Below are 22,298 nucleotides of genomic sequence, written 5' to 3'. Positions count from 1 at the left end.
CCGCCCACACTGCTGCTATTACAGGCGTGAGACACTGCACCTGGCTCATTCTATATTTGCCTGCCTGCCTGCCTGCCTATCAATCATCTTGTTTTTAGTACGGATGCACTCTCGCTTTGTTGTCCATGCTCTGTCACACATAATCTCTTTTTAAACTTCTATGATTATTATTATTGCAGGTGTCATCTCACATGTCGAGGTGATGTCAAACTTTAAGGCTCCAGCGATCCTCCCACATCGGCCTCCCAGAGTGCTGTGACGACACTCTTGGGCACAGTATGCTCAGGTCATATTTCTCATGTGTCGGTTCTTTCCGTTTTTAGTACAGGGACTGGAAAGGAAATTTTGAAATGCATCTCACCAATCTGCCTTTTCTTTCTTTCTTTCTTTTTTTTCTTTAGACGGAGTTTCACTCTTGACGCCCAGGGTGGAGTACAATGGCACGATCTCGGCTCACTGCAACCTCTGCCTCCCAGGTTCAAGTGATTCTCCAGCCTCAGCCTTCCCAAGTAGCTGGAATGACAACAATGTGCCATCATGCCTGGCTAATTTTTCTATTTTTAGTACAGATGGGGTTTCTCCATCTTGGTCAGGCTGGTCTTGAACTTCTGACCATTGGAGAATTTTAACTTTCTTGGTGGTTGTTTTTCTTTTTTTTTTCTTTTCTTTTCTTTTCTTTCTTTCCTTCTCCTCCCCCCCACCTCCACCCCCAGCCTCCCATGTCCTCCTCCTCCTCCTTTTTCATTTCCTTTAGCTGGGCTCTCTTACTTGTGTTGCTCGGTTGCTCATGCTGGTCTCAAACTCCTGGCCTTGACACTTCTCCTGTCACATCCACTGTCTGGTTGTTGAAATGAGCATCTCTTGTAAAATGGAAAAGATGAAAAAAATAGAGAAAAAGCACGGAGTGAATGTTTCTCTTGCCGTCTCCCAGGGTGTACCTTGGACCTAAAAAGACAGAGGGAGCTTGGCTGAGTGGGTTTTCAGGGCTAAATCCTCCTGAGGGCCTCCTTCCCTCTCCCCCTTGTCCTCGCTTCTCCCCCAGCCAAGGCTCCCACCACGGCCATGGCATTTTCCATAGGAGAGGTATGGGAGAGGACTGACGCGGCTTCCAGATCTATATCCTGCCAGACGTCTCTGCCTCAGCGTCCCCCACTGGCCACCTGCCACCTTTCAGGGAGCTCTGAGGCGGATGCCCCCATCACGTCCCGCTACCCTCCCACAGCTGGCCTTTGCCAGGCAACGGCAGGGGAAGCGCGTTGACGCTGCTTTCGAATCCTCCGGCAAAGACTTCCACCAGTTGCCCCGCGTGGGCCGGATGGGATGAGACTGGACCACCCCGGACCGTGCTGTTCTTGGGGGTGGGTTGAGGTACAGGGTGAACTGGCAGCCCCAGCATTGTAAATGGTGCGCAGGTATGGAAATGTCACATAGGATGCCCTCCTTCCCATCAGGCTGACTTCAGCTTACTCAGGCCTGAAGACAACTTCACATCAGAACCTCTTTTCTTCCCTTTCTCCACCACACACATGAGATGCATGAGAGGGAGAAACAGCTCAATAGATACTGCTGACCTTCATTTGTGGAATCCTCAGTCATCTACAGACAGACAGGTGACTAGACAAGGACCCAAATCAAACACCATTTCCAGGTCCTCATGGTGGGATTGGTCTCTCTCTCTCTCTCTCCTACACACACACACACACACACACACACACACACACAATTTCCACATCTAGTTCACAAACCACACTCACTCTTTTCACAGTACGCAGGCTGAGTAAAACCCACCCCACCCTCCACCCATCGGCTGATGAAACCCCTTCTCTACAATTTATTAAAAAGATTATCTGGGCTGGGCACTGTAGCTCACGCCTGTCATTCCAGCACTTTGGGAGGCCGAGGTGGGTGGATCACTTGAGGCCAGGAGTTCAAGACCAGGCTGGCCAACATGGCGAAACCCCGTCTCTCTGAAAAATAAAACAATTAGCCAGGCCTGGTGGCGTGGGCTTGTAATCCCAACTGCTCAGGAGACTGGGATGGGCGAGTTGCTCCAACCAGGGAGGCTGAGGTTGCAATGAGCTGAGATCATGCCAGGGCAATCCAGCCTGGATGACAGAGCGAGACCCTGTCCCAATAGAATCTTAATATCATTATAAGATGAGTTGCGTGTGGTGATGGCCGCCTGTAGTCACAGCTACTCGGGAGGTTGAGATAAGGAGATCACTTATGGCCCCACAGGTCGAGGCTTCAGTAAGCCGTGACCCACTGTATCCTGGGCCATCACCAGTCAAGGAGATATGCCCCCTCCCCGTTTTCTTTTTTTCTCTTCCCTTCTCTTTTCTTCTTTTTTCTTCTCTTTTCTTGTTTCTTTCTTTCTTTCTTTCTTTCTTTGTTTCTTTGTTTCTTTGTTTCTTTCTTCTTTCTTTCTCTCTTTCTTTTTTCTTTCTCTTTCTTTTTTCTTTCTTTCTTTCTGTCTTTCTTTCTTTCTTTCTTTCTTTCCTTCTTTCTTCTTTCCTGCCTTACTGCCGTTCTGCTTTTCTTCTTTCCTCACTTCCTCCCTTCCTTCTTTCCTCCTGCCTTGGCTTGCCAAAGTGCTGGGATGACTGGCGTGAGGCACCGTGCCTGCTTGGCCTAAAGAGACACCCTTTGAAAGTAAGACACAGAGAGCGCCTTCCAGTGATCTGATTGACTGATTTAGACACAACATCTCACTCTCTCACCCCGGCAGTGGTGCCATCGTAACTCACTCACTGCAGCGTGGACGCTCCTGGACTCCAGCGATCCTTCCACCTCAGCCTCCAGAGTACAGTACCTGGAACAACAGGCATGCGCCACTGTGCCCAGACCATTTATATTTTATTTTATTTTCCTGAGACAGAGTTTCTCTCTCGTTGCCTAGACTGCAGTGCAGTGGCGCGATCTTGGCTCACCGCAACCTCAGCCTCCCGGGTTCAAGCGATTCTCCTGCATCAGCCTCCCGAGTAGCTGGGATTGCAGGCATGCGCCACCACGTCTGGCTGATGTTGTATTTTTAGTGGAGACCGGGCTTCTCCATGTTGGTCAGGCTGGTCTCTAACTCCCGACCTCAGATGATTCGCCCTCCCCGGCCTCCCGAAGTGCTGGGATGGCAGGCGTGAGCCACTGCGCCCGGCCTTCATTTTTAAATGTTTTTCCACAGACAGGGTCTCATCATTTTGCTGCAACCCTCCTGACCCGGCGTCTCAAAGTGTTGGCGTGACGGGCGTGAGCCACTACGCCTGGACTCCGGAGAATGATTCATGACCACTACCGCTGTACTGATTCGTTCTTTCTTATTTATTGATGAATTATTTTCTTATTTATATTTGTTTATTTATTTTCAGACCGAGTCTTGCTCTGGGCGAGGCGAGGGGAGGCGCATCGCTTTGGAAGCCACGGCACAGCCTTGTAAAGCCCCATTCATAAGCACAAAGCCCTATTCCCTTCCTGGAGTTGGAGCTGATGCCTTCCATAGCCTTGGGCTTCTCTCCATTCAGAAGCTTTGACAGGGGCAACCCCACCCAGAGGCTGGCTGAGGCTGAGGATTACGGGGTGTGATGGGGCTGGAAAGTGGGTCCCCTATTTTTGATAGCTCAGCCAAGACATCCCCCGACCCCCATCGCTTGCTCACCCTTTGAGATCCCCCGCCTCCACCGCCTTGGAGGCTCACCTGTTACTTTAATTTCTGTCTTTCTCCCTTTCTTGCGTTTGAGGAGGGGGTGCAGGAATGAGGGTGTGTGTGGGAAGGGGGTGAGGGGTGGGGACGGAGGGGAGCGTCCTAAGGGTCGATTTAGTGTCATGCCTCTTTCACCGCCACCACTGAAGATGAAAGCAACAATCAGCTAAATACCGCGTGTTCTCATCTATAAGTGGGAACTTTATAGATGAGAGTTCTTGCATGGGCAGAACTAGGGGGACAAGAGACGCGAGAGCCTACTTGAGGGAGGAGTGGAAGGAGAGACAGCTTCAGGGAAAAACAAAACACGAAAACTGTCGGACACAGCGCTGAGTATCCGCGTGATGAAATCATCTGCACACTGAACCCCCCCGTCAGAAGTTTACTCATGTAACAATCTTGCACATGTATGCTTGAACAAGAAATAAAAGTTGGGAGGGGGGGGGAGGAGGGGAGAGAGAGAGAGAGAGAAGTAAAATGAAACACCACCTCCTTGACCTGAGTCAGGGGGTTTCTGGCCTTTTGGGGGAAAGTTCAGCGACAATGCAATATTTGGGTCTGTTTTTTTGTTTTCTTCTTCTTTTCTTTTTTTTGGACTGAGTCTCTCTCGCTGTGTCACCCAGGCTGCGGTGCAGTGGCGCTCTCTCGACTCACTGAAACCACTGCTTCCTGGGTTCCAGTGATTCTTCTTCAGTAGCTGGGATTACGGGCGCACACCACCACAGCCGGCTAATATTTCTATTTTTAGTAGAGACGGGGTTTCTCCATGTTGGCCACACTGGTATCAAACCCTTGACCTCAAGTGACCCGCCCTCCTGGGCCTCCCAAAGTGCTGGGACGACAGGCCTGAACCACCGGGATTTCAGCCTTTAAAAGCACGGGCCCTGCCACCTTTCCCTGTGGCCCTTACGCTCAGAATGACGTGTCCTCCCTGCCATAGGTTGACTCCTTGAGTCCCCTATGCCATTGCACTCTAGCCTGGGCAGCAAGAGCGAAACTCCGTCCCCCCACCTTCCCGCGCAAAAAATAAATAAATAAATAAATAAAATCTCTAGGTGTGTTCCCAAGAGTGATTTCTAAGAAATGGCACTGTACACTGAACGCAGTGGCTCACGTCTGTCATCCCGAGGTCAGGAGTTGGAGACCAGCCTCGCCAACATTGTGAAACCCCGTCTCTACTGAAAATACGAAACTGAGTCAGGCACGGTGGGGCAGGCACCTGTAATCCCAGCTACACGGGAGGCTGTGGCAGAAGAATCGCTTGAACTTGGCAGGCGGAGGTTGCAGTGACCCAAGGTTGCGCCACTGCACTACAGCCTGGGCGACAGAGTGAGACTCAGTCTCCAAATAAATAAATAAATAAATAAATAAATGAAAGAAAGAAAAAAAGAAAAGAAAAGAAAGAGAAAATAAAAGAAAAGGCACTGTATCGCTACTGGGCTAGGACCTTCTCTCTTTCTATCTGTTTCTCTCTGTCTCTCTCTGTTCGTCTCTGTCTTTCTCTCTGTGTCTCTTTCTCTGTCTGTCTGTCTCTTTCTTTCTCTCGGTCTCTGTCTCTCTGTCTCTCTCTCTCTGCCTCTCTCACTGTGTCTGTCTTCTGCCTTACTCACTTTCTCTGCCCGTCTGTCTCTCTCTCTCCCTCCCTGTCTGTTTCTCTGTGTCTCTGTTTTTCTCTGTCTGTCTCTTTCTCTGTCTGCTTCTCTCTTTTTCTGTGTCTCTGTCTGTCTCTCTCTCTCTCTGTCTCTTGCTCTCTGTGCCTATCTTCTGTCTTACTGTCTTTCTCTGCCTGTCTCTCTCTGTCTCTCCCTCCCTTTCTGTTTCTCTCTCTCTCTCTCACTCTCTCTCTGTCTGTTTCTCTCTGTCTCTCTCTTTCTCTGTTTCTCAGTGTCTCTCTCTGTCCATCTCTGTCTTTCTCTGTCTGTCTCTTTCTGTCTCTGTCTCTCTGTCTCTCTGCCTGTCTCTCTCACTATGTCTGTCTTCTGTCTTACTCTCCTCTGCCTGTCCATCTGTCTCTCTCTCTCCTTTCCTTTCTGTTTCTCTCTGTTTCTCTTTCTGTTTCCTGTTTCTCTCTCTGTCTGTCTCTCTCTGTCTCTTTCTCTGTCTGTCTGTCTCTCTCTCTCTCTCTGCCTGTCTCACTGTGTCTGACTTCTGTCTCTCTCTTTCTCTCTCTCTCTCTGCCTGTCTCACTGTGTCTGTCTTCTGTCTTACTCTCTTTCTCTGCCCATCTGTCTGTCTCTCTCTTTCTGTTTCTCTCTGTCTCTCTCTGTCCATCTCTGTTTTTCTCTGTCTGTGTCTTTCTCTGTCTGTCTGCCTCTCTCTTTTTCTGTGTCTCTCTGTCTGTCTCTCTCTCTCTCTCTCTGTGCCTATCTTCTGTCTTACTCTCTTTCTCTGCCTGTCTGTCTCTCTCTCTGTCTCTTCCTCTCTTTCTGTTTGTCTCTCTTTCTCTCACTCCCTCTGTCTGTTTCTCTCTGTCTCTCTCTGTCCATCTCTTTCTCTCTGTCTCTCTCTCTCTCTCTGCCTGTCTCTCTCACTGTGTCTGTCTTCTGTCTTACTCTCCTTCTCTGCCTGTCTGTCTGTCTGTCTCTCTCTCCCTGCCTTTCTGTTTCTCTCTCTTTCTGTCTCTCTCTCTTTCTGTTTCTCTCTGTCTCTCTCTGTCCATCTCTGTCTTTCTCTGTCTCTCTCTCTTTCTTTCTCTCTGTCTCTGTCTCTGTCTCTCTCTCTCTCTGCCTGTCTCTCTCACTGTGTCTGTCTTCTGTCTTACTCTCCTTCTCTGCCTGTCCATCTGTCTGTTTGTCTCTCTCTCTCCCTCCCTTTCTGTTTCTCTCTCTCTCTTTCTGTCTGTTTCTCTCTTTCTCTGTCTGTCTGTCTCTTTCTCTGTCTGTCTCTTTCTTTATCTCTGTCTCTGTCTCTCTCTCTGCCTGTCTCACTGTGTCTGTCTTCTCTCTTATTCTCCTTCTCTGCCTGTCTCTCTCTCTCTTCCTGTCTGTTTCTCTCTCTTTGTGTTTCTTTCTCTCTGTGTCTGTCTCTGTCTGTCTCTCTCTTTCTTTTTCTCTGTCTCTCTGTCACTCTCTCTCTCTGTGCCTGTCTCTCTGTCTGTGCCTGTCTTCTGTTTTACTCTCTTTCTCTGTCTCCCTCCCTCCCTCTCTGTTTCTCTCTGTCTCTGTCTCTCTCTCTTTCTGTTTCTGTCTGTCTCTCTTTGTCCATGTCTGTCTCTCTCTGTCTCTTTCTCTGTCTGTCTCTCCCTTTCTTTCTCTGTCTGTCTCTCTGTCTCTCTCACTGTGTCTGTCTTCTGTCTTACTCTCTTTCTCTGCCTATCTGTCAGTCTCTCTCTCTCTGTCTGTCTGTCCCCCTCCCTTTCTGTTTCTCTCTCTCTGTCTCTCTTTCTCTTTGTCTCTCTCTGTCCGTCTCTTTCTCTCTCTTTCTTTGTCTTTCTCTCTGTCTCTGTCTCTCTCTCTCTGCCTGTCTCTCTCACTGTGTCTCTCTTCTGTGTTACTCTCTTTCTTTGTTTATCTGTCTCTCTCTCCCTCCCTGCCTTTCTGTTTCTCTCTCTCTGTCTCTCTCAATTTCTGTCTGTTTCTCTCTGTCTCTCTTTATCTCTGTTTCTCTCTGTCTCTCTCTGTCTGTCTCTGTCTTTCTCTGTCTGTCTGTCTCTCTCTTTCTTTTTCTGTGGCACGATCTCGGCTCACTGCAACCTCCACCTCCCAGATTCATGCCATTCTCCTGCCTCAGCCTCCCGAGTAGCTGGGACTACAGGCACCCGCCACCACGCCTGGCTATATTTTTTGTATTTTTAGTATAGACGGGGTTTCACCGTGTTAGCCAGGATGGTCTTGATCTCCTGACCTCGTGATCCGCCCGCCTCGGCCTCCCAAAGTGCTGGGATGACAAGCATGAGCCATCGTGCCCAGCCTGTCTCTCTCTTTCTTTTTCTCTGTCTGTCTGTCTCTCTCTCTGTGCCTGTCTCTCTGTCTGTGCCTATCTTCTGTCTTACTCTCTTTCTCTGCCTGTCTGTCTGTCTCCCTCTCTCTGTCTGTCTCCCTCCCTCCCTGTCTGTCTGCTTCTGTCTCTGTCTCTCTCTCTTTCTGTTTCTGTCTGTCTCTCTCTGTCCATCTCTGCTTTCTCTCTCTGTCTCTTTCTCTGTCTGTCTCTCCCTCTGTCTCTCTCTGCCTGTCTCTCTCACTGTATCTGTCTTCTGTCTTACTCTCTTTCTCTGCCTATCTGTCTGTCAGTCTCTCTGTCTCTGTCTGTCTCTCTCCCTCCCTTTTTGTTTCTCTCTCTCTCTTTCTGTTTCTGTCTCTCTCTGTCCGTCTCTGTCTTTCTCTCTCTTTGTCTTTGTCTCTGTCTCTCTTTCTCTGCCTGTCTCTCTCACTGTGTCTTCTGTCTTACTCTTCTTCTCTGCCTGTCTCTCTCCCTCCATGTCTCTCTCTCTCTCACTCACTCTCCATCTCTCTCTCTTTCTGTCTGTTTCTCTCTATCTATCTCTGTCCGTCTCTGTCTTTCTATGTCTGTCTCTTTCTGTGTCAGTCTGTCAGACACCTCATGACGGGGAGGGCTCTGCCCCTTCCACGAAAGTGAGAAGTGCATGCTTAGGTGCTTAGAGAGGCCGAGAAGAATCTAGACAGACGGGCCTTGCTGGGCTTCCCCACTCGGTGTATGATTTCGTGAGGTCGAGGCCGGGTCCCCACTTGGATGCAAGGGGCATTTTCAGACTTTTCTGTCTGTCACGTGTGGCGTCCGTACTTCTCATATTTCCTCGACTTAAAAGTAAACAGTTAAGGCCGGGCGTGGTGGCTCACATCTGTCATCCCAGCACTTTGGGACGCCGAGGTGGGTGGATCACCTGAGGTTGGGAGTTCGAGACCAACCTTGCCAACACAGCGAAACCCCGTCTCTACTAAAAATACAAAACTGAGTCAGGAGCAGTGGGGCAGGTGCCTGTAATGCCAGCTACTTGGGAGGCTGAGGCTGGAGAATCGCTTGAACCTGGGAGGCGGAGGCTGCAGTGAGCTGAGATCGCACCACTGCACTACAGCCCAGGCTGTAGAGTGAGTGAGACTCTGTCTATAAATAAATACATACATACATACATACATACATACATACATTCTTTTCCGTGCTGACTGACATTTGCAGGCATCGGTTGTCTTCGGGCATCACCTAGCGGCCACTGTTATTGAAAGTCGAGGTGACACGGAGGGAGGTCTCCCCGACTTCACCGAACCTGGGGCAACCGGTTTCTCTCTCTCCCTTCTGGAGGCCCCTCCCTCTCTCCCTCGTTGCCTAGGGAACCTCTGCCCTGGCGGGGGCCCTATTGTTCTTTGATCAGCGCTTTAGTTTTCTTTGCGTGTTGGTTTCTTTCGTGCGCATAGACTCTTCTACTTGGGATTTAGGAGGGGTCAGTTTAATTTTCAAGTCGCCCCTCGGCTCCCCCCACTACCCACGTCCCTTTACCTTCATTTAGTGAGTCAGTTAGGTGGGTTCCCCCCAAACCCCCACCCCCCGCCTCCCAACACCCTGCTTGGAAACCTTCCGGAGCCACCCCGGTGTGCCTCCGTCTTCTCTCCCCTTCCCCCACCCCTTGCCGGCGATCTCATTCTTGCCAGGCTGACATTTGCATCGGTGGGCGTCAGGCCTCACTCAGTGGTCACCGTTTTTGAAGATGGGGGTGGCACGGTCCCACTTCCCCAGAGGCAGCTTGGGCCGATGGCATAGCCCTTGACCCGCGTGGGCAAGCGGGCGGGTCTGCAGTTGTGGGGTTTTCCCCCGCTTCCCTCCTCAGGCCTCCCTCCCTAGGAAAGCTTCACTCTGGCTGGGTCTCAATCACCTTTTATCATGATGTTTTACTTTCTCCTCCCTCCGGCCAACATAGTTTCACAATGGGAAGGGCGTCACAGCTCTAATCTGGGCCTTCTTAGCATTTGCCCAAAATAGAAACGGTTTCTGAAAACTAATACTTTGCTCACTTAAGATTTCCAGGGACGGTGCATTGGCCCGTGTTTGTTGGCTTGTTTTGTTTTGTTCCTGTTTTTCCTTTTTCGTATGTATTTCTTTTCAGGTGAAGTAGAAATCCGCAATTTTCAGGAAGACGTGTATTTTCCCCAAGACACGTTAGCTGCTGTTTTCTCCTGTTAACTAGAGCTTTTGTGAATCTCTCAACGTGTAGTGAGAGCCGGTTGATGTTTACTAGACTTCAGAACATCTTATGTTCTAGAAATCCGTAAGCGAATGCTGCTGCTGCTCTTGCTGCTGCTGCTGCTCTTGTTGCTGTTGTTGTTGTTGTTTTCAAAGCACACCTCGCCACCGTTTACGGGATCAAAAGCGTTATAAAATATGTGTAATTATTTGCTGAGCACGCCCTTCCTGCTCCTCTCTCTGTCTCTCTGTCTCTGTCTCTCTCTTTCTCTGTTTTCTCTCTCACTCTCTCTGTTTTCTCTCTCACTCTCTGTCTCTCTCTCTCTGTCTATTTCTCTCTCTCTGCCTGTCTTTCTCACTCTGTGTGTCTTCTGTCTTACTCCCTTTCTCTGCCTGCCTGTCTCTCTCTCTATGACTGTCTGTCTCTATCTCTCCCTGTTTGTCTGTTTCTCTCTGTCTCTGTCTCTGTCTCTCTCTCTGTTTCTCTCTGTCCCTCTCTCTGTTTCTCTCTGTCCCTCTCTCTGTTTCTCTCTGTCCATCTCTGTCTTTCTCTCTGTCTGTCTCTTTCTTTCTCTCTGTCTCTCTCTCTCTGTGTTTCTCTATCTCTGCCTGTCTCTCTCACTGTGTCTGTCTTCTGTCTTTCTCTGCCTGCCTGTCTCTCTTTCTCTCTCTCTGTCTCTCTCTCTTTGTTTCTCTCTGTCCGTCTCTGTCTTTCTCTGTCTGTCTCTTTGTCTGTCTGTCTGTATCTCTCTTTCTCTGTCTCGCTGTCTCTATCTCTCTCTCTGTCTCTCTCACTGTGTCTGTCTTCTGTCTTACTCTCTTTCTCTGCCTGTCTGTCTGTCGGCCTCTCTCTCTCTCTCCCTGTCTGTCTGTCTCTCTCTCCCTGTCTGTTTTTTTCTCTCTCTCTCTTTGCCTGTATGTTTCTCTGTCTCTGTCTCTGTCTCTCTCTGCCTGTCTCTCTCTTTGTCTGTCTTCTGTCTTACTGTCTTTCTCTGCCTGTCTATCTCTCTCTCTCTCCTTGTCTGTTTCTCTCTCTCTCTGTCTCTGTCTGTCCCTCTCTCTTTCTGTCTGGTTCTCTCTCTCCCTCTGTCTGTCTCTTTCTCTCTGTCTCTTTCCCTCTGTCTGTCTCTTTCTTTCTCTCTGTCTCTCCATCTGTCTCTGTCTCTCTCTGTGTGTGTCTGCCATCTGTCTTACTCTCTTTCTCTGTCTGTCTGCCTGTCTCTCTCTGTCTGTCTCTCTCTCTCTCTTTCTGTTTCTCTCTGTCTCTGTCCATCTCTCTCTTTCTCTGTGTCTTTATCTGTCTGTCTGTCTCTCTCTTTCTGTCTTTCTCTCTTTGTGTATCTTTGTGTCTCTATCTCTGTCTCTCTCTCTCTCTCGCTCGCTCTCTGGCTCTCGCTGTCTCCCACCCTCTCTTTCTTTGCAAAATAAGTTCAAGTGCATCTAATCTAATCCATTACCACAGCCTGAATTCTTAACTTTAGACATCCCAGATTTGATCTCCCTACCGAACGCTGTACAGAACTGGTGAGTCAATTTCTGGACTTGGATACCTCATAGATACTACATATTAATAAAGATCCAGCCCTAAAATCTGGGGTTGCATCTCCCTCGACTGTCTCAAAAAATCATACCTCTGTTCACCTAGGATGCTGGGAGGGTTTTCTCAATGTGCATCTGCTCGTGTCCTTCATGACCTGTGACCGAGCCCTGTCTGTTCTGTCTCAAATATGTATCTGCAAACACTTCTCTCCATTTCCACAACTACCCACGGCCCATTGTGGAACCACTGGCTCTTTGAAAAAAAATCCCAGAAGTGGCTTTGGCTTTTTGACTAGAAGGTCTAAACCTGCTGAGAACTTCTCTGCCCAGTATTCTGTGTGAACAAAAGTGCCTCTGCTGGGAGCTGGGATCCTCCAGACCATGCTTGCTAGCGCTGGATGAGTCTCTGGAAGGACGCGCGGGACTCCGCAAAGCTGACTTGTCCCACCGAGATCATATGGATACCTCTGCATTGGCCAGAGGCCTCCAACTTACATCACTGTGACCATCACCGTCAGCATCCTTGTGAGCCTGCCCAAGGCCCCAACTCCGGGGAGACTCTTGGGAGCCCGGCCTTCCTCGGCTAAAGTCCAAAGGGATGGTGACTTCCACCCACAAGGTCCCCAGTGAACTGTGAAGATGTGGAGCGTAGGTCAGAGAGGGGACCAGGAGGGGAGACGTCTTGACAGGCGATGAGTTCCCTAGGCTCTGGCCATCCCACTCACGTCCCACGTCCCGGACACCAGCAGGACACCGCCGCTTTATCCCCTTCTCTGTCCATAGCCGCCCCCACCCCACCCCGCAACCCACGCACACACGCTGGAGGTTACAAAACCACACGGCGTGAATAGAGCCTGACGGAGCAAGAGCTCATTTCACGAGGCAGGGGGGTGGGTTGGGGTGGGGTGGGGGTTGGGGATCTGTAGAGAGCCCGATTCTCCCTCGTGGGTGGCTACAGGATACAAATGAATATCGCTTCTTGGGCGGAGGGGCTTCCTTAGGCCGTCACATTTGCCGGACTATCTTTCAAACCCTTCCTTGAGGCCACAAAATAGATTCCACCCCACCCCTCGACGTTTCCCCTGGTGCTGGATGTATCCTGTCAAGAGACCTGAGCCTGACACGTTGAGTTAAACACCTTAACATCTTTATTGGCTTTGTGTGTTTGTTTGTTTCTGAGAGGGAGTCTTGCTCTGTCCCTCGCCCCGGCTGGAGTGCAGTGGCGTGATCTCAGCTCACTGCAACCTCTACCTCCTGGGTTCGAGCGATTCTCCTGCCTCAGCGCCACCAAGCCTGGCTCATTTTTTTATTTTTAGTAGACACGGGGTTTGACCCTGTTTCATTGGTTTTCACTGGAGATTCTAGATTCAAGTCACACCTCATTGTGTGCCACATAATGACTTTTTTTTTCTTTTTTTTTTTTAAAGCACAATATATCTGCTTTATTTGAGTGGCTTTGTATATCGTTATAATTGTGTTATAGATGAAGAAAAGGTATTAAACACGGTGCTAATGATAGTGAAAGTGAAAACAAAGAAAGGCTATCTATTTTGTAGTTATAATAAAGTTGCTCAGTATTTAGTGTTACCGAAATACATCAGCATTTAAACTCCTCCTAGTAAAAGCTTGCTAATCTGAATAATCCTCCTTTAAACACAATTTTTGATATGGTTAAGGTTTTTAAGAATGCGACTCCTGCAGAATAGCTGAACAGACAATACACAATTGAAAAAGAACAACACAAGGATCAACCAGACTTGGGAAAAAATCAAAAACAACACAAGTCTTATGAAGAACTGAGTTCTTAAAATATTACGGATAACATAGCTATTGGAAGAGAAGGCAGTATTGGTAAGTTGATTGTTACATTTGTCAGCAGAAGCTAGCACTATTTTTTTGGCAATCTTTCAGGCACTGCAACTACTACTGCAAAATGAGATATAATCCATTGAACAACATATTCACAAATCAAAAAATGTTTTAGTAATATAATGCTTCAGATTTAGAAGCAAATCAAGGGTTAAAACTCAGCTGCTATAATAACCCCAAAGATAACCGTATCTGACAAAAAAGCTTCCACAGAGTTATGACTTCAGAACTGTAGTTTCTCTTGATATTCATTTATTTATTTATTTATTTTATTTTTATTTTTTCTTGAGACGGCGTCTTGCTCTGTCGCCCAAGCTGGAGTGCAATGGCGTAGTCTTGGCTCACTGCAACCTCCACTTCCCAGGTTCAAGCGATTCTCCTGCCTCAGTCTCCTGAGTAGCTGGGACTACAGGCACCCGCCACCATGCCCAGCTACTTTTTATACTTTTAATAGAGACGGGGTTTCACCATGTTGGCCAGGATGGTCTCAATCTCTTGACCTTGTGACCCGCCCGCCTCAGCATCCCAAAGAGCTGGGATGACAGGCATGAGCCACCGTGCCTGGCCTTCTCTTGATATTTAAACGTTTAAGTCAGTCCAGAAAAATACAATACATGTCAACAGTAAGTATCGTGTTGAGGCGGAAGTAGGACCAAACATTTTCATATGTTATTCAGTTGATAACAATGTGACCTGGGTAGTAATTTCCTATGTGTCTACTTATACACAAGTACAAAAAAGTAAAACAGAGATACTGCTAAGTAAAAGGGTACACTAACTTCTTAATAGTAACTCAATAAACTAGAACACTGTCAAAAAGCAGCAACTAGTGAATTTTTTCAGTGTTTTTTTCTATTATCCAATAAGTGAATTATGCTATTCCTTTCCAATTTCCCAAGCACTTTTTGTCCCAATCACCATTTCTGTGTTCAAAGAAAAAGTAACAAATGAAGTAACAAAACTAAACAAGCAAACAAACAAACAAAACACAACTACAGTATCTGCAAAAGTTTGGTAGAAGACTGAAACTCTTGAGTATAAGGATCTGGTATTCTATTATCGTTAGTTAACTTAAGAGTTTGTTAAAGACACACATTTCATAAGAAAACATGTTAGTTTGAAGTTATTGACCAGTATGTACCATCCCTAAGTATTAGTAACCAAATTCATGACAATAAAGAGCTATCTAACAAGAAAAATTAGTGACTACCAGCACCATCAACAAGACTTTGTCTTTACATATCATTGCCACTTACCATGCATTATAATGTCTAGGATTGACTCTGACAGCATTTCAAAAACTAGCTAATGCTTTGTCCAATTCTTCAGTTAAGACAAACTCTCGCCCTAATAGAGTATAGGCATAAGCATAATTTGGATCCACTTGGATAGCTCTCTGGAAGAATGTAATTGCAATATCGTGTTCCCATTGCAGACTGAAACAGTTCCCTGCAGCACACCAGGCCTCTGGGAAATTTTTATCCATGTCTGTTAAGTCTTTTGACAGAACTGAAAGAGCAACATCTTTTTGAAGATGCCAAAGTGTTGTAGAGTAGATTTCCATGCCTTCGACTCTATAATTCTCAATCCTTCTAACCTCTGAGAATATTCTTTCAGCTTGCATGTACTCTGAAAGTTCAAAATAGACCCTGGCACAGTACCCAACCAGTATTGTAGTGGTGAGAAGGTAAATGGCTCAAAATATTTATAGCTTCTTTGCAGTGGTATGAACACAAAGCCAAATAACCTTTCCCCCTTTCACGAAAAAGGCTCATCAAGCCTTCTGCTGCTGCTTTTTGTAGATTAAAAGCCTGAATCTGAGGTGTGATTGTGGATATTTTCCCTTCTGAAATGATGGAAGAGTCCAATTTTGTAATTTCCAGGCTATCATTTATGTTAGGTTGAGTTATTCCTCCTTTATTAGTTTTACTTTTTGTTTTTCTGTTTGGGATTTTAGGTGGAAACTTCATTTTTAATTTCTTCCTATTCTCCTTGGTTGTGGAACTGTCACTAGTAAAGAGTCGTGAACTTCAATGCAGCACATTTGGGGGAGATGCCATAGTGGGGCTCAATACCTGAGGTGTTGAACTTATTTATGGACCAGAACTTTGTGTTTGTGCAAGAATTGGAGTTACCTCTCGGCTATTTCCACCCTGTGAGAAGACAGACTTTGCTCCAGTTTGGCCGATTCTGGCAACAGACTTTTTTGAAGGGGATCCGGTGGATGGCACATCAATTTCAGAAGGTGTATTAGTGTAGTTTTGTAAATAGGATCCATCTCCAGGACTTGGGGTTTCTAATGGCAAAATCCCAAAACTTGGGGTTAATGGACTAAGAGATGCTGGTCCTCCTAATAAACTTCAACCAGTTTTTGGTTTATTTTGAACCTGTTTAGAAAATACGGAAGTTCCTGTTCCCAGTGGGAGAGTATCAGGTGAAATTACAGCTGAATCAATAGAAGACACTGGGGAATCTGTATTCAAGGAGTACTTTGAATTGGAAGATTCTAAATTCAATCTGTTTAATTCAGTTGAGTCCTGTGGTGTTTCCGTGAGAACGGTCTCAGGCTGTCTGTGACATAAACTATGATTAGGTACTTGTGCTGTGCAAGAGTTGGGCAGACAGTTGCTAAAGTTCTGTGAAGATGTGAATTTAAATGTTTGGTCAGGATCTGGCTTTTCACCTATTTCACATAATGATTCGAAGGGATACCAGAGGAAAGGATTTAAACTAAGGCTCTTTTGGTAACATTCTGATCCTTTGGCAAGCCAATCTGTCTTGCAATATACATGTACCAACAATGGAAGGGGAAAGCAAGCTCAATCACCAAACTCAGTAACAATATCATCATGGCTTTTCTGCTTATGAAACACTCCACCAGATAAGATTTGTTCCCCTTCTGCAAGCTTGCTAAGATCAACACAACATTTTGCAAGCAGGTATTTGCATTGTGGTGTAGGACAACTGTGTCATTTCCAGAGTCTATATGCTTTATAGGCCTTTCCTGGGCGGTAAGAACAGGTCGCCTGTAAAAACAAGGCTTCTTCTGAGTGTACTTCTGCATAAAGGCGTTCTGCGAGGAAAACCCCATCTCAGTAAGCATAGTGGTTTAGTGCTTGCCATATAGCAGCCTGGACAGGTTCCTGCAGCACCGTCATCCTCTAGGCTCAGACCCACTTTCTGCAGTGCCTCAGGCACCCACCACCACCCCACCCACCCCCCTCCCCCGCAGTAGCGGCTCCGGCCTTGCCAGCCTCAGCTCATTTAAACTCACGAGTTTTGTAGGTTGCCTGTTCACTCTGATGGTAGTTTCTTTTGTTGTGCAGAAGCTCTTTAGTTTAATTAGATCCCATTTGTCAATTTTGGCTTTTGTTGCCATTGCTTTTGGTGTTTTAGACATGAAGTCCTTGCCCATGCCTATGTCCTGAATGGTAATGCCTAGGTTTTCTTCTAGTGTTTTTATGGTTTTAGGTCTAACATTTAGGTCTTTAATCCATCTTGAATTGATTTTTGTATAAGGTGTAAGGAAGGGATCCAGTTTCAGCTTTCTACATATGGCTAGCCAGTTTTCCCAGCACCATTTATTAAATAGGGAATCCTTTCCCTATTGCTTGTTTTTCTCAGGTTTGTCAAAGATCAGATAGCTGTAGATATGCGGCATTATTTCTGAGGGCTCTGTTCTGTTCCATTGATCTATATCTCTGTTTTGGTACCAGTACCATGCTGTTTTGGTTACTGTAGCCTTGTAGTATAGTTTGAAGTCAGGTAGTGTGATGCCTCCAGCTTTGTTCTTTTGGCTTAGGATTGCCTTGGCGATGCAGGCTCTTTTTTGGTTCCATATGAACTTTAAAGTAGTTTTTTCCAATTCTGTGAAGAAAGTCATTGGTAGCTTGATGGGGATGGCAAAGGAATCTAGAACTAGAAATACGATTTGACCCAGCCATCCCATTACTGGGTATATACCCAAAGGACTATAAATCGTGCTGCTATAAAGACTTATGCACACGTATGTTTATTGCAGCACTATTCACAATAGCAAAGACTTGGAACCAACCCAAATGTCCAACAATGATAGACTGGATTAAGAAACTTTGGCACATATACACTATGGAATACTATGCAGCCATAAAAAATGATGAGTTCATGTACTTTGTAGGGACATGGATGAAATTGGAAATCATCATTCTCAGTAAACTATCGCAAGAATAAAAAACCAAACATCGCGTATTCTCACTCATAGGTGGGAACTGAACAATGAGAACACACGGACACAGGAAGGGGAACATCACACTTTGGGGACTGTTGTGGGGTGGGGGAAGGTGGGAGGGATAGCATTAGGAGATATACCTAATGCTAGATGACGAGTTAGTGGGTGCAGCACACCAGCATGGCACATGTATACATATGTAACTAACCTGCACGTTGTGCACATGTACCCTAAAATTTAAAGTATAATAATAATAAAAATAAAAATAAAAAATAAACTCACCAGTTACCAGGGGATGGGGGAGGCTGAGCCAGAATGACTTCTTTAGCCTGCCGACTCTGGAAAGCCCAGTCCCTTGTGATCCATTGCAAAGCGAGAGTCACCTCATGTTTGGAAAACAGATCAGCTCCCAAGTTCAGTGGAGGGATGTGGCATATAGGACGAAGGACTCTCTTCATTCTGATTCGGTCTGCACAGTGGGTCCTAAGGCTGGAGCTCTCTCTGTGTGGACCGCTGACTCCCTCTACCTTGGGTTCCATCGGCCCCACCCTGGGACACGGGCCTTGGCAGATTCTGGCCCTTCTTGGCCCTTAAGTCGCTGTCAGAAACCCCATCTCGCGCTCGGATGCCCCAAATGACTGTGGCTCGCGCATCTCTGGAAACATTGGAAATCTCTCCTCTATGCGTGGCCACCTAAAACCACAGGAGCTCGGGACACACAGCCGCCATCCACCTCACTGCTTTCGGGAGAGAATGCTGAGAGCCTCTTACAGACTCTCTCTTGACTTGAGTTCTTCATGGGTGTGTGGTTAAGACGTAGTGAGACCAGATGTATTAACTCAGGTCAGGTGCTGGTGTCTCACACCTGTAACCCCAACACTTTGGGAGGCTGAGGCCATAGGATCCCTTGAGGAATCGCCTAACCCTGGGGAGGTTGAGGCTACAGTGAGTGAGCCATAATGGTGTCACTGCACTCCAGTCTGGGAGAAAGACAGAGTGAGGCCCTGTCACAGGCAGGCAGGCAGGCAGGCAGACAGACAACCATTGTATTATATTCTTCTCTGGGTAGGAAGTAAAAATAACAGAATACAGTGCTTAATTTTTTTTTTTTTTTTTGAGACGGAGTTTCACTGTTGTTGCCCATGCTGGAGTGCAATGGCACCATCTCGGCTCACCGCAACCTCCACCTCCCGTGTTCAAGTGATTCTCCTGCCTCAGACTCCTGAGTAGCTGGGATTACAGGCATGTGTCACCACACCCGGCTGATTTTGTATTGTTAGTAGAGACGGCATTTCTCCTTGTGGGTCAGGCGGGTCTCGAACTGGCCACCTCAGGTGATCTGCCCACCTCGGCCTCCCAAAGTGCTGGGATGACAGGCATGAGCATTTGAGCCCCACCAGCTACGTTTTTTATAAATTTTCAATTTTAATCTATTTATTATTTTTTTTTTTGAGATGGAGTCTCACTGTGTTGCCCAGACTGGAGTGCAGTGGCATGATGTCGGCTCACTGCAAGCTCTGCCTCCCGGGTTCACGCCATCCTCCTGTCTCAGCCTCCCAAGTAGCTGGGACTACTGGCACCCACCACGGCACCTGGCTAATTTTTGGTATTTTGAGTAGAGACGGGGTTTCACTGTGGTAGCCAGGATGGTCTCGATCTCCTGACCGTCGTGATCCGCCCGCCTCGGCCTCCCAAAGTGCTGGGATTACAGGAGTAAGCCACCGCTCCCGGCCTACTTATCTATTTATTAACTTTGAGTCCAGTTTATGAAACCAGTTAGTTTTTGTATTTTTTTAGAGACGAGGTTTCACCATGTTGCCAAGACTTGGATCGAGGGATCCACCTTCCCTCGCCTCCCAAAGTGCGGGGATGACAGGCGTGAGCCTACCACGCCCGGCTCCTCCCCTTCACCCCCCAGCTTATCCCTCAGGTGCCCGAGGTCGAGCGGTGGTGTGTGGTTCCCACACCCAGCGCCCCCTCCTCCGGTCACCGCCGCGATGTCCACCAGTGGGTCCTGAGGGAGCTCGTTGGTGTGGGGGTCGAGGCGGTTGAGTGAGACGCGCCCCTCCCACGCGGGGAAGGGTGCCGCCTGATCTGGCGAGCGCAGGTCCCGTGCTCCCCTCTGGCGGCTGCGCGCGGTCCGTGTGAGCTATTGCGGTGGGTTGGGGCAGATGACGGGTGCGCCGGCCGGCCGCCGAGGGGCTACCGTTCTGCCTCCGACAGGTTGTGTGTGGGTTTACTTGGAGGTGCTTTGCCTGGGAGAAAGGAGGCTGGTGGACTAGGGGGCCCTTGGGGGATTGCGCGCACGCGCAGCGGCCAGGCCCCCTGCCCAGACCGCGAAGGCTCAAGGTTGCCGCACGCAGATTTTTCCTGGTACCGCAGACCCCCTCCCTTCCCCAGGCGTCCCTGAGCGCCTCTGCGGGACCGACGAGGGGCGACTGGCGTGTGGGGAGTGTGACCCACCCTCGGTGAGCAAGCCTTCTCTAGCGATCTGAGAGGTGTGCCTTTGGAGTACCGGATCCCCCGGCCTGCCGCCTCTCTCTGCGTTATGGTAGCGCTGCCGTGGCGACTGGCTTGCAGAGGACCCTCCTCCACTTGCCCCTTGATGGGGTGAGGGGGGGAGAGCAAGGGTTCCGCCAGCCTCCGCGGTGGGGACCCAGGGAAGCTCGTCGCCTACTGTGTGGCCCGCGCCTCCCCCTTCCGAGTCGGGGGAGAATCCCGCCGGGCCGGGCCGGCGTCCTAGCGGTTGGGAGGCTGCGTGAGCGGTGGCTGTGCCTGGCGTTCAGTCCGGCTTGTGACCCGTTCCGCTGTGAGCCGGCTCTCTGCCCGCTCCCCTGCAGAGCAGCGACCGGTGCCGACGACCGCGTTTGCGTGGCACGGGGTTGGGCCGTCTGGCCCTGGGAAGCGTCCCAAGTGGGGGGCGTGCCGGTCTCCTGGAGCTTGACCGGGTTGGAGGATGGATGAGAAACGAGCAACGTGGCCCTGGCGTTGGGTTTGTGGCTGAGGTCACCTCGGGGTCCTGATGGCGGGACCTGGGGCTCATGAGGCGGGTCTCGGTGGGTGCCAAGGGCCGTCCGGCATCCTAGGCGGGTCGCTGCGGTACCTCCCTCCTGTCTGTGGCGGTGGGATCCCGTGGCCGTGTTTTCCTGGTGGCCCGGCCGTGCCTGAGGTTTCTCCCCGAGCCGCCCCTCTGCGGGCTCCCAGGTGCCCTTGCCCTCGCGGTCCCTGGCCTTGCCTGTCTGTGCCCCCCACCCTGCCCGCGGATCCTCTCTCCCCGAGCGGCTCACCGCCTTAGGCTGTGGTGGCCCCGTCTGGGACCAAACCCGGCTCTGCCTTGTGGGGCGCCGCCGCTAGCCACTGGTTGGCCCGTTGTCCGTGTCCCCGGGCGTGCGCCTTCGGGACCAGGTCGGCGGCACCCCGAGTGGGCCTGGTGGGCACCCGGAGGGTTTGGGGTCGGCCAGCAGTGCGTGCAGGGAAGAGGGTTCAGGGGGCTGGCCGCGACAGTGGCGGCGGTGGGGAAGCCGCAGGCCCGCCGAAGGCCAGTCGGCCGCTCCAGGTGCGGCGAGGGGCCGCCTTCATGCTCGGAGGCCACTGGCGTTGAGACCCCAGGCACCGCGGTCCGCCTCTCCTTCGCTGCCCAAACGTCGGGGCCGCCCCGCGCCCTCCGCGCATGAGTGGCCGCCGGTCCCTCGCGGCTGCCGCACACGGGTCGGGCGGTCGGCCTCCTCGCACATGGGCACGAAGGGTCGGGAGTGGTGAGCCCGTCGGGGGGTGTTGTGTCCTGTGGGTGGATGGGATGTCCGGTTCGCCGCCCCACCAACCCCCTCCCACCACCCCGAGCTGCTCCCTCCCTCCCCCACACCCCATCGCCCGCCCTGCCGCGCCCAATCTCGCAACTGGGACGCCGGGCTCATCCTCGCGAGTCCCGGAGGCCGCTTTCTACCTACCTGGTTGATCCTATCAGAACCATATGCTTGTCTCAAAGATTAAGCCATACATGTCTAAGTAGGCAGGGCCGGTACAGTAAAACTGCGAATGGCTCATTAAATCAGTTATGGTTCTTTTGGTCGCTGGCTCCTCTCCTACTTGGAAAACTGTGGTAATTCTAGAGCTATTACATGCCGAAGGGCACTGACCCCCTTCACAGGGAAGATGCGTGCATTTATCAGATCAAAACCAACCCAGTCAGCCCCTCTCTGGCCCCGGCCGGGGGGTCGAGTGCCGCCAGCTTTGGTGCTTCTGGATAACCTCGGGCCAATCGCACGCCCCCCGTGGCAGCGATGACCCATTCGAATGTCTGCCCTATCAACTTTCTATGGTAGTCGCTGTGCCTACCATGGTGACCACGGGTGACAGGGAATCAGGGTTCAATTCTGGAGAAGGAGCCTGAGAAATGGCTACCACATTCAAGGAAGGCAGCAGACACTCAAATTACCCACTCCTGACACGGGGAGGTAGTGACGAAAAATAACAATACAGGACTCTTTCTAGGCCCTGTAATTGGAATGAGTGCACTTTAAATCTTTTAATGAGGATCCATTGGAGGGCAAGTCTGGTGCCAGCAGCCGTGGTAATTCCAGCTCCAATAGCGTATATTAAAGTTGTTGCAGTTAAAAAAGCTCGTAGTTGAATCTTGGGAGCGGGTGGGCTAGCGAGCCATGGCCCGTCCCTGCTTCTTGCCTCTCGGTGCCCCCGGATGCTCTTAGCTGAGTGTCCTGTGGCCCGAAGCATTTACTTTGAAAAAATTAGAGTGTTGAAAGCAGGCCCAAGCCGCCTGGATACTGCAGCTTGGAATAATGGAATAGGACCACAGTTCTATTTTGTTGGTTTTCGGAACTGAGGCCATGATTAAGAGGG

General features: G+C 49.5%; 2 long non-coding RNA genes and 2 pseudogenes across 2 annotated transcripts in view; all 4 read right to left on the bottom strand.

The window, feature by feature from the left end:
* The window catches only part of ZNF285CP (zinc finger protein 285), a 206,785-nt gene that overhangs the window by 43,650 nt on the left and 140,837 nt on the right, over positions 1–22,298 (bottom strand). The window lies entirely within an intron of this gene.
* LOC129143304 (uncharacterized) lies at positions 146–9,151 on the bottom strand. The gene is made up of 3 exons (XR_008546592.2): positions 8,798–9,151; positions 769–945; positions 146–331 (listed from the first exon to the last, which is right to left on the bottom strand). It is a non-coding gene; the product is annotated as an uncharacterized LOC129143304 (long non-coding RNA).
* Positions 14,472–15,204, bottom strand: LOC134807977 (cell division cycle protein 27 homolog; annotated as a pseudogene).
* On the bottom strand, positions 15,328–16,392 carry LOC129143303 (cell division cycle protein 27 homolog; annotated as a pseudogene).

The sequence above is a fragment of the Pan troglodytes genome, chromosome 13, assembly GCF_028858775.2.
Source record: "Pan troglodytes isolate AG18354 chromosome 13, NHGRI_mPanTro3-v2.0_pri, whole genome shotgun sequence".
In the NCBI taxonomy this organism is placed as follows: Eukaryota; Metazoa; Chordata; class Mammalia; order Primates; family Hominidae; genus Pan; species Pan troglodytes.
The sequence above is the reverse complement of the archived record's forward strand: the minus strand, read 5'-3'. Positions and strand labels throughout refer to the sequence as shown.